The sequence below is a fragment of the Protopterus annectens genome, chromosome 7.part0, assembly GCF_019279795.1.
Source record: "Protopterus annectens isolate FY-2018-M chromosome 7.part0, PAN1.0, whole genome shotgun sequence".
In the NCBI taxonomy this organism is placed as follows: domain Eukaryota; kingdom Metazoa; phylum Chordata; order Ceratodontiformes; family Protopteridae; genus Protopterus; species Protopterus annectens.
In genome coordinates this window covers 1,833,874,861-1,833,884,532 of record NC_056739.1, presented here as the reverse complement: position 1 = coordinate 1,833,884,532, position 9,672 = coordinate 1,833,874,861, and positions in this window count along the sequence as shown.

Genomic DNA, 9,672 nt, shown 5'->3' with positions numbered 1-9,672 from the left:
GTAACAGTGATGTAAGGAGAGAAAGTATGTTGTCATCTAATCTATCAGATAGGTAACTTATAAACCACTGAAGTGAAGGAGGAGATAGGTTGAGATGGAGCAGTTGTTGAAGGAGTTTGCTATGTGAGCTAGCATCAAAGGCTTTGGACAGATCCAGAAATATGGAAGAGATAAGTTTGTTAAAGTATCTTTGTTTATATTAACTAAAAAGGATAATAGTGCAGCAGCTGTACTATGTCTAGGGCAAAATCCATGTTAACTTCTGGTTAAGAGCTGTTCTGAGAAGAGATGGTGAAGAAGTTGAACATGGATACATTTTTCTTGGATTTTTGAGAGAGGGCAGAGAATTCCAATGGGACAAAAGTTAGAGACTTCAGTAGAGTTTCCTCTCTTCTGCAGTGGGATGATATATGATTTTTTTCCAAATAGCCGGGACATAAGATTCCCATATGGATCTATTGATTAAGATAGCTACTGGTTATGATATGGCTTCAGCTTACATCTTGAGTTATTCAGGAGGGAGGCTGTTGGCAGCTTTGAAAAATGTAGCATTTTTATAGTAGATATTGTTACACGTTTTAAGGTAAAGTTAGTAGAATTTGTGGCTAAGGATTGTTTAAATTTATGTTTTTTTATAGGCTAATGTTCTAGTGGAATAGGCAGTTGGTAATACATTATGGGCTTGTGTAGGGGAGGGTGAAGTGCTGTTGGTGAGGGCAGTGATGCTGTCTAAAAAGTACTTATTAAATGCAGTTGCTATTTCTGGGGAAAGGGACAGATTTAAGAGGGATACAGATCTTTTTTTAAGCAAGGATTGAGTAGTCTGTGAATAGAGAATCAAACCTTTTTGGATAATTTTTATAATTAACTTGCAGTTTCTCATAGTATTGCATCTTATTTTTGTATATTTTTTTCAACTTGATTACAAAATTCCCTGTATCACTGAAAGTTTTTTTAACCACCCCTCCAAGCCTTGTCTCTGGTATGCATAATGTTTTTAGTAAGGGTAGATAGCCAGGCTAGTGTTCGATTTTTACTCTTTTTTTATACATAAAAGGGCAATGTTATTCAGGGTGTTTTTAAAAAGGTATTAAATGTTATAACAGTATCATTTAATGGGAGGGTTTTTAGTGAAGACCAATTGAAAGACCTTAGGATACTGTTGAATAAGTATTTGTTAAATTTTGTAAGATTCCTCATTGGTTTAATTTGGCGGGTGTTGGAGTGGTGAGTTGTAAGACTGTGTGTAGACAGGGAGATGTTCACTTTGGAGTTAAAATATGTTCTTCTGATAGTATATTTACCGGTGACTGAGATAAAATCCATTCAAGAATTGTGCCTTATTGCTTTTATTGTATCTAATAGGTGTTATGATTAGTCAAGTCAGACCAAACAGATTTATGAAGGATGAGGTACTGTCAGAACTTACATTTTGCCAGGCAGTACAGATAACTCCCAGAATGATTTTTTGTAAGTAATAGTATTAGATGCCCAGGGGAAATTTTTTTCGAGTATGGGTATTTTGCATCCAGGAGGGATGTAAAGTACAATAATACAGAGTGTTTTTTTTTTGTTTGTTTTTGTTTTTTTTGAAGTATCTCGGGAACATTAGGTTGACTCCACCTCCATTCTTCTGGGGATGGTCAATCCTCATAATGTTATAGACAGGATGTATTTCTGGTTCTTTCATGCTGGATTTAAGCCATGTTGATGCCAGGATACCTGGGAAAAGAGTGATGTCAGGACTTAGTTTATTGGTTAGGCTTGTGCATGATGGAGTAGGAGACTGGTATGTCTGTGAATGGGAATTGGATTGGGTGCAAAACATCTTTGTATAAGGAGTAAAGGATACATTAAAGCGGGGATGGCTTATAATTGAAAAAAGGAGGTTATATGGGCTGTTGTGGTTCTTGCATAAACTGATAGTGTTGAGGTTTAGGTTTAGGTTTTTAGGGCCAGGACATAGGTGAATATCCCCACACAATTGCATCTTTGATTTCCAAAGCAAAAATTTGGAATAATTATTAAGGGTGGATATGAGCAGATGCTTTGTTTTGTTTTCAGGGAGGGTTGATTACAGTGAAGTATTCTGCGTTTAAGACAGAGATTGAAAGGGCTAGGAGATATACTAGAGCAGTTATTATAAATGTCTAGGTTAAGTAGGAGGCTGGAGGTTGGGGTTGTGGTAGTATAGTTTAAGGAAAACTGATAATACTTTAAGTGGGAGGTCAGTACTAGAATATTTATTTATTGTTTAATAGATATTTGTTTACCAGGAAAGTCCATCTGGGACAAAAGAGTCCATTTTCAGTGGAGGCCTGGTGAGAAAAGCTCCTACGCAATACACAGTTATGTACATATATATTATTATATATTTGTTTTATACAGTGAAGTAGGTAGTTAATCTTTATATGGAGCAACATGCATGCAAGTGTTTTAACTTCATATATAGAGTAATACATTCACATCCAGGAACAAACATAAAATAAAATTATTTTCTTCAATCACATGGTGGATATGTATTCATATTTTTTATGCATTTAATTCTTTAGTTCTTCCTTGTCATATGATACAGGCATATGTTATTGAGTAGCCATTACATTACAATAGATGGGGGAGAAGTTTAGGAAAGGTTAGCTAGGAGATGAGCATGAGCATAGCCATGTATTGTTAAAATGTTGTTTTAGGGAGGATTTGAAGGCTTTCCAGTCAATAATATGAGAGAATAGTATAAGGAGCAATATTTTGTTTACAAGAATTAGAGGAGAGGTGAGATAGGGCTAGAGTTTAGGAGAAAGTCTTTTAGATGGAAATATAGATGGAAAAGTAAAAAAATTGGGAAGGGATAGAAGGACAGGGGTTATTCAGGATGCACAGAAAGAGGATGAGCTGAAAAGGAGATTAGGTAATATATTGTGGGGAGGAGTTTTTAACTATTTTGCCATTGAGAGATCAATCCTGGTAGGGTTTGGCTGGAATGGCTGAGAGTGAGGTTGAAATGATTAAGAAATTAGATCATTATATGGTGAAAGAGGAGTTTTGTACTATCCTGATGTTGAGTTGTCAAATCTGTTAGAGGGTGGGATATGGTGCAGAAGAAATGTAGAGTATGGAGGGGTGGCTGGGAATTGGGGGTAGAGCAGGGGAACAGAGTGAACCTAATACACTTGCAGAGAATGTTTGGAGATGCAAAAAGAAACAATCAGTGTATTATACTCATAGCAGGTCAGTACTTCAAACCAGCTATTGTACACAGCTATTAGAATATAAAACTCCAAAGCAGAATGGATTTAAAGGGTATAGTGCTTAGCAGTGTAGTGTTATATTCTTAGCTAGAGTTTTGTTCCAATGAGTTACGGATGTTGAATTTTCCTTTGAGTGTAATGCTAAAGGTGGGGGGGGTTAGCAATCAAATGGCAGCTATTTAATGGTATGGTGCTTAACAGTATAACACAATATTGCTAGACGGAATATGTTCCTTATAGGGATGTTCTATCTTTCCCCTTGGAGTATAATGGGAAAGGCAATGGGTAAGAGGGAAATGCTGAAGGATCAAATGGCACCTATTAAGACTATGTTTAGCATAGTTGATTTTATTATGCTACCTTAGGGTAAATGATAAGTTATACATCTATACAGAACTATAGGAGAGGCTTTTTATGGGATATTAGGTAAGGTAGTACTGACTATGCCCTCTGCACATGTGCATACCATTTACATTAAAGAAGACACAATTACACAATCTGTATATGGTAATAGTGCCTAGGCATCCATTTTAGCAATAACATATACACAATGTGTATAGGTAATAGTGCCTAGGCATCCATTTTAGAAATAACATACTCAGCCAGATAGTGTAGGCTGTTCTTGCCTAATATCTGAAAAAAACATTTCTGTGGTCTTGCAGTTGATTATCAGGTGTGTGCTGAGTTCAAAGATGCAGTTATGCAGGTTTGGAACAATAAAGCCAGGGTTGCATTCAGAAACAGAGGTCCTGCCAGGGCAAGGTCTTCTCTGGCATGCACACTGTATTGAGGATAAGTCAAGGAGTGAGGCCTAACTATGCAGCAGTGAAAAAAAACGAGAATGTGAATAGTATTGAGCAGTTCACCATGCTAGGCAATTTTGCAACAGCAAGTCAGTATGGTTCATACTTCCTAGCACTAAGCACTGTAATAGTTTGTGAAACTGTAATAATATACTCACATTCCAGTCATGAATAGTGACAGAAGGTATATTACCCCTTATCACTTATTATTACAATAGGCTTTGCCATACTGACAAGATGTAGTTTGGCTGAGGAACATTCACAGTTATGGTTAATATGCTGGGCCCTCACCATTCAACTCAATACCATATTCATGTATAACTTCAACTACCCCTCTATAATCTGAAGTACTTACAAAACCCCAGACTTGTAGGCCCAGAGATTCCTGGACAGTGTAAACACAAACATATTAGACCAGATAGTCCATGTATCCACTTGGGGTGCAAACATACTCAACCTGGTACTTGCACACATTGGAAAATGTTGCACCCCCCAAGTAGTGTCTTCTCTGGTAAGTTCAGACCTTTGTAATAAAAATCAATGTTGTGACCCTGGCTAACCTCCATAACATCTGGAGTGATTCTGAGGCAAACTTCCTACTAATAAGTGATAACCAGTCAACATTTCAAGCCAATCCACAAATCTTGAGAACACAGCTGCCTAAGGATAATTTTTCACAGAAACCCTGTACAGACATGTCAATAAATGCATAAAAACAGCTGTGCCTACCAGAAGTAATCCCAGAACTAACTAAAAATAAAAACAAGAAACAAAAAAGACACCCTGATGGAATACAAACATAAACAGGTTGTACAACAAAAGAAAAAAGTTATAGCCATGATTTGGGAATGCTATGCACAACATGACAAAAACACTATAATCAATCTAGTTGAACAGCTAAAAGGGTAAATTAAGTCTACTAAAGCAACATTTGAGGTAAATATTGTCTTCCAGGCAAAGGACAACACAATGCTTTCTTTTACTATGTCCAAAACCTCAAACAGCAGCATACAGCATTGTGCAAAACTGATTGTAAATAGAGCCACCTGCATGAAGATATAGCAAATTTGCTAGTTAACAAACTCATTTCCAGTTTTCAAACAAGCAGAAGCAACATGAGGCAACACCAGGCTATGATAAAACAAGTAACAGTTTATTCAGGAAACAAACACAGACAAAGGCATAAGCATTTTTGCAATATTACAACTGCTTCATCAGTTGGATAAAATCTATCTAATTCAATGCCCATGAAATAACAAAGTGAAACAATCACATGACATTCTAGTAAAGCTCTTAAAGAGATAACATTTTAAATATATATAATACTAATAGTAAACATGTATAAAAATGTGAATGTGTGTAAAAGGTGGGGGCAGGGGTTGAAAGGGAGTTTGCTAAAACTCCCTCCTTATTTAAAAAGGACGTGCTTTCAACATTGGCTTCAATGGTACTTTATCATTAAGTTCCGACCCTGTATCTGCTCTTAATCTAACAATCCATTTGCCTTCTAAGCACTCTGTTTCATTTCTAATATCACCTTCCCTGAGACTTTCCTGTACCATATCTATAACTTGGAACCTAAATACATGCTCTAGGGAAGTGCCTGCTACATGTTTAACTGATGCATTCCTTATATCATTCAGATTTTCTCTTACCCTTTCTTTCAGTCATCTGTCCATTTTACCTACATAAAATTTATTGCAGGTTTTACACACTGCTAGGTCAACTACATGACTGCTGTTACAAGTTGTCTCCACTGAAAATTTATATACCTTGTTCTGGTCTGGGTGAAAAAAAATCACCTGCTTGATCTATATAACTGCAAAAACTGCAGTTATAACAAGATCTAGTATTATTTTTATTTTTATAAGAATCATGTTGTTGTTTCCTGCTATCATACCCCATAAGACACTTGGGGTAACACAGCAGCTGACCTAAAGATTTATTTTTCTTATAAACTATGCTAGGACATTCACCTATTATAGCTTTCAATTCTATATTTGTGGTCATGACACCCCAATGTTTTTTAATAATGTCAACTACACCTTTAGAGTCCTTAGAGTATGTTACTGGTACCCTGCACCTAAGCTCATCTACCTTATTCACACATGCAGGTGGATCTGAGGAAAAATAAGGCCTTCCTTCATTCCCTCTTCTTTGTATTACTTCAACTAGCTTATCAGATGCTTCCTATTTATCATACCCACTTACTACAAACCTTTCATTTAGATCTCTCAGTTCTTTCTTAAAAGTTTCCTCACTAGCATTAACTCATGATGTTATTATAGCTTGCCCCTTCACCACATTATTAAAGGTAAAACGTGGGTGCATACTACTTTGATGCAAGTAAGTGTTCTTGTAACAGGGTTTTCTATATGCCATAGTATCTATTGCCCCATCTTCTCTTACCTTCACTAACACATCCAGAAAACTAACCTCCCAATCTGAACAAGTCATCATAAACTTAAAAATCTGACAATTCCTTGGTAGTGCCTTCCCATATGAAAAACAGGTCATCTATGAATCTTCTGCAGGAAATTACATGTTTGCCTAACATACTACCTAATACATGTCCCATCTCCCACACTAGCATGATAAGATTGTCGTAGCTATTGGCACATGATGTGCCCATAGCTACGCCATCTATCTGCAGGTAGGAATCCTTATCAAAAAGGAAGACATTATTATATAAAATCATCTTAACCAAAGCACATAGCATTTCAACCTTCTCAGTCAAGAAACAGTTCTGTTCATGTAAAATTTTTTAAACCCACTCTGTACCCACAGTATTTGGTATTACAGTGAATAAGGACTGCACATCGAGTGTAACCAAATACCATTCACCTTTTTAAAAACAGCCTTAGTAAAATCATATAAATCACATAAAAATTGTCTAGATTCCTGCAAGATGTGATTGTTGCAATTAATAAATGGTCTTAAATTGTTCTCCACAAAAATAGACATTGCTTCGGTACACCACTTTTGTCCTGCCACTATGGGCCTCATCTGTGGACTAGTAGGATTCTTGTGTACTTTTGGGTGACCCTATATAACTTGTATTTTAGGATATTCCATATAAAAATAGTTAAATAACCCTTGATCCAACATTTTATTTTTCAACATATTCCTTAGCTCAGTTTTCAGTGCATCAACCATCTTTAATATGTCAAACAGTCTAAGCTTTATATAAAACTTAACATTATTTAACATCCCTTTAATCCTATGTACCAGTCAGAATCCATTAACACTATGGGTCCCCCCCTTATCTGCAGGATGAATTACTATATATCATCTCTCATTAACTTCAACATGGCCTGTCTCTCATTAAGACATATTCCTAAAATTACTTTTCTTACTTTCACAATGTTTGTAAACATCATTAATGCATAACTTTTCAAATGCTTCTAAAAGAGGGTGTAGTGCAGGCATATACATACTTGGTCTTCTAAATTATGAAAATGTACTACTAGAAGAATCATTGCTGTCATGAAAATTCAGTTTCAACATTACATTTTGTGTTAACATTTTCAAGTTAGTGATAACTTCTGTAATATCATCACCTTTACTTGGTACAAATGTTAAGCCCTTTCGTAAAACATTATATTCATCTACTGACAAAATTTTACTTGACAAATTATGTATTAAGTCATTTTCCAATCTATGCTGGAACAGTCTGTTACCTCTTGAGACAATTTCTGTTTGTATCTGCTCCTGCTTGTAGAACGTGACCTCTTTTCTCCCATCTGTTGTATAATAGGCAAAGGAAAATTTAATTCTGAATTCTCACTTGATTTTTCCTTCACCCCTAAGTCCATTAGCAGATGAATGCACCTCTGCCATAACAGTTAAAGTTTTTCTTCTTGCACCTAGTTGTGTACTACTAGGGAGTACATCCTGGTGACTTGTGACATCACTGGTAATTTCCTCACATGCAAAATCACTTTAGTAGCTTCTGTTACTGCAGTAACATCGCATGCAGAAATCACTTCAGTAGCTCCTGTTGCTGCGGAAACATTAGGTGTGACCTGTTTTCATTCTGTCTGTTTACAGTTTTATCTCCATCTTTCCTCCCAGCTGCTCCCAGGAAATACAATCCACTATAGCTAGGAAGTAATTCATAGATGCACTATAAGGCTAATTGCAAAAGCAGTGCACCAATGTGCACCAACAATATCCCTAGATACTTCCTAAATAGCATGAAACATAGAGTCACTGTTTTACTATAGCCTCCAAATAAGCTTTGTTCCACTTTAATGGCGATCTGCATTAATCGTCTCTCTGCACAAGGACAGGCTATCAACAGACCCCAGGAATTACAGTCCCATAAGGCTAACATGTCTCATATGCAAATGTATGGATAGAATTATCATGGAAATGATTAGTAAGGACATAGAAAACCTTCAAACACTGAATCCAACCCATTTTGGTATCATCAAAGGCAGAGGCTGCCTACTCAGCTTAGTAGACTACTTTGAGAAGGTCATCAAGGCAATGCATGAGGCCAAAATGGCTAAGACATTTGATACAATACCCTACATGGGCATTTTAAGCAAAATGCATAGATATATGCATAAACTCCTATGTTACCTGCTGGATAGCCACTGGATCTCAGATAGGACACAGGATTTTAGGATAGGGGAGACCACCTCCACAAATAGGTCAGTCAGTTGATAAATTCTTTAGGGATCTCTGCTGAGCCCGCTCCTTTCTGACACCTACTTCTCAGAAGTCAAGGCCAATATCAAGGGCATCTGGCTCACCAAATGTGCAATTGATTGCAAACTAAAATTAGTCCTAGAATCCCCCCAAGACACTAACATTCTACAGGAAGAACTAATACAGGCAAATGGCTGGTGCCATACCACAGCTTAAAACAGAATGCCAGGAAATGAACAACAGTACCCTTTTGGAAGTTAGCCGCTCTGGGAAATTACTTTATTGATAACACACCCCTAAGAGTAGAGCAAGCAGTCTGAGATTTTTGTACTTATGTCAATACTAACCTCACTTTTAACCAACATATGTCTGTAGCGGTAAAGAAATCATTCTATATTGCTAAACTTATAAGCAAGGGCATGGCATCTAGGTTCAAGGAAATCATCCCTCATCAGAACAATCACGATGTAGAATGCTCCCTTCAGTATGCACCTATCAGGCACACGCAACAACTGGAATTTCCACAGAGATTTCTCACAACATCTTCTGTACCCTTTGTCTCCTTTTTTTAAATTTATATCTGCAACATTTCCATCTCTGGCTTACTCTCTTCTTACCTCTTCAGCTCTGATTTTCACAACTGCTTCCCTTCTGATTGTTATTTTCAGTACTGTTTCACACTGCTGACCTGGCCCTGCCTGCACTATTTGCCCTCGCTCTGCTCAGGCTCACTCGGCTCCCCTATCCTACCTCCATTCCCACCCACCCCATTACAATTTTCTTTATACAATCCACTCCCTCCCCTTCCTTCCTTAGCATTCTCTGACGAACTACTTCCTGTCAGACTCCAAATACATCACTTCCTTCCCCTACTATTACACCCTGTCTATAACCCCACACCCTCTATCAAAAATTAAACATCTTATCATTACTACCTCACTTCTACTTCTTCTCTCTGCTCTAACATT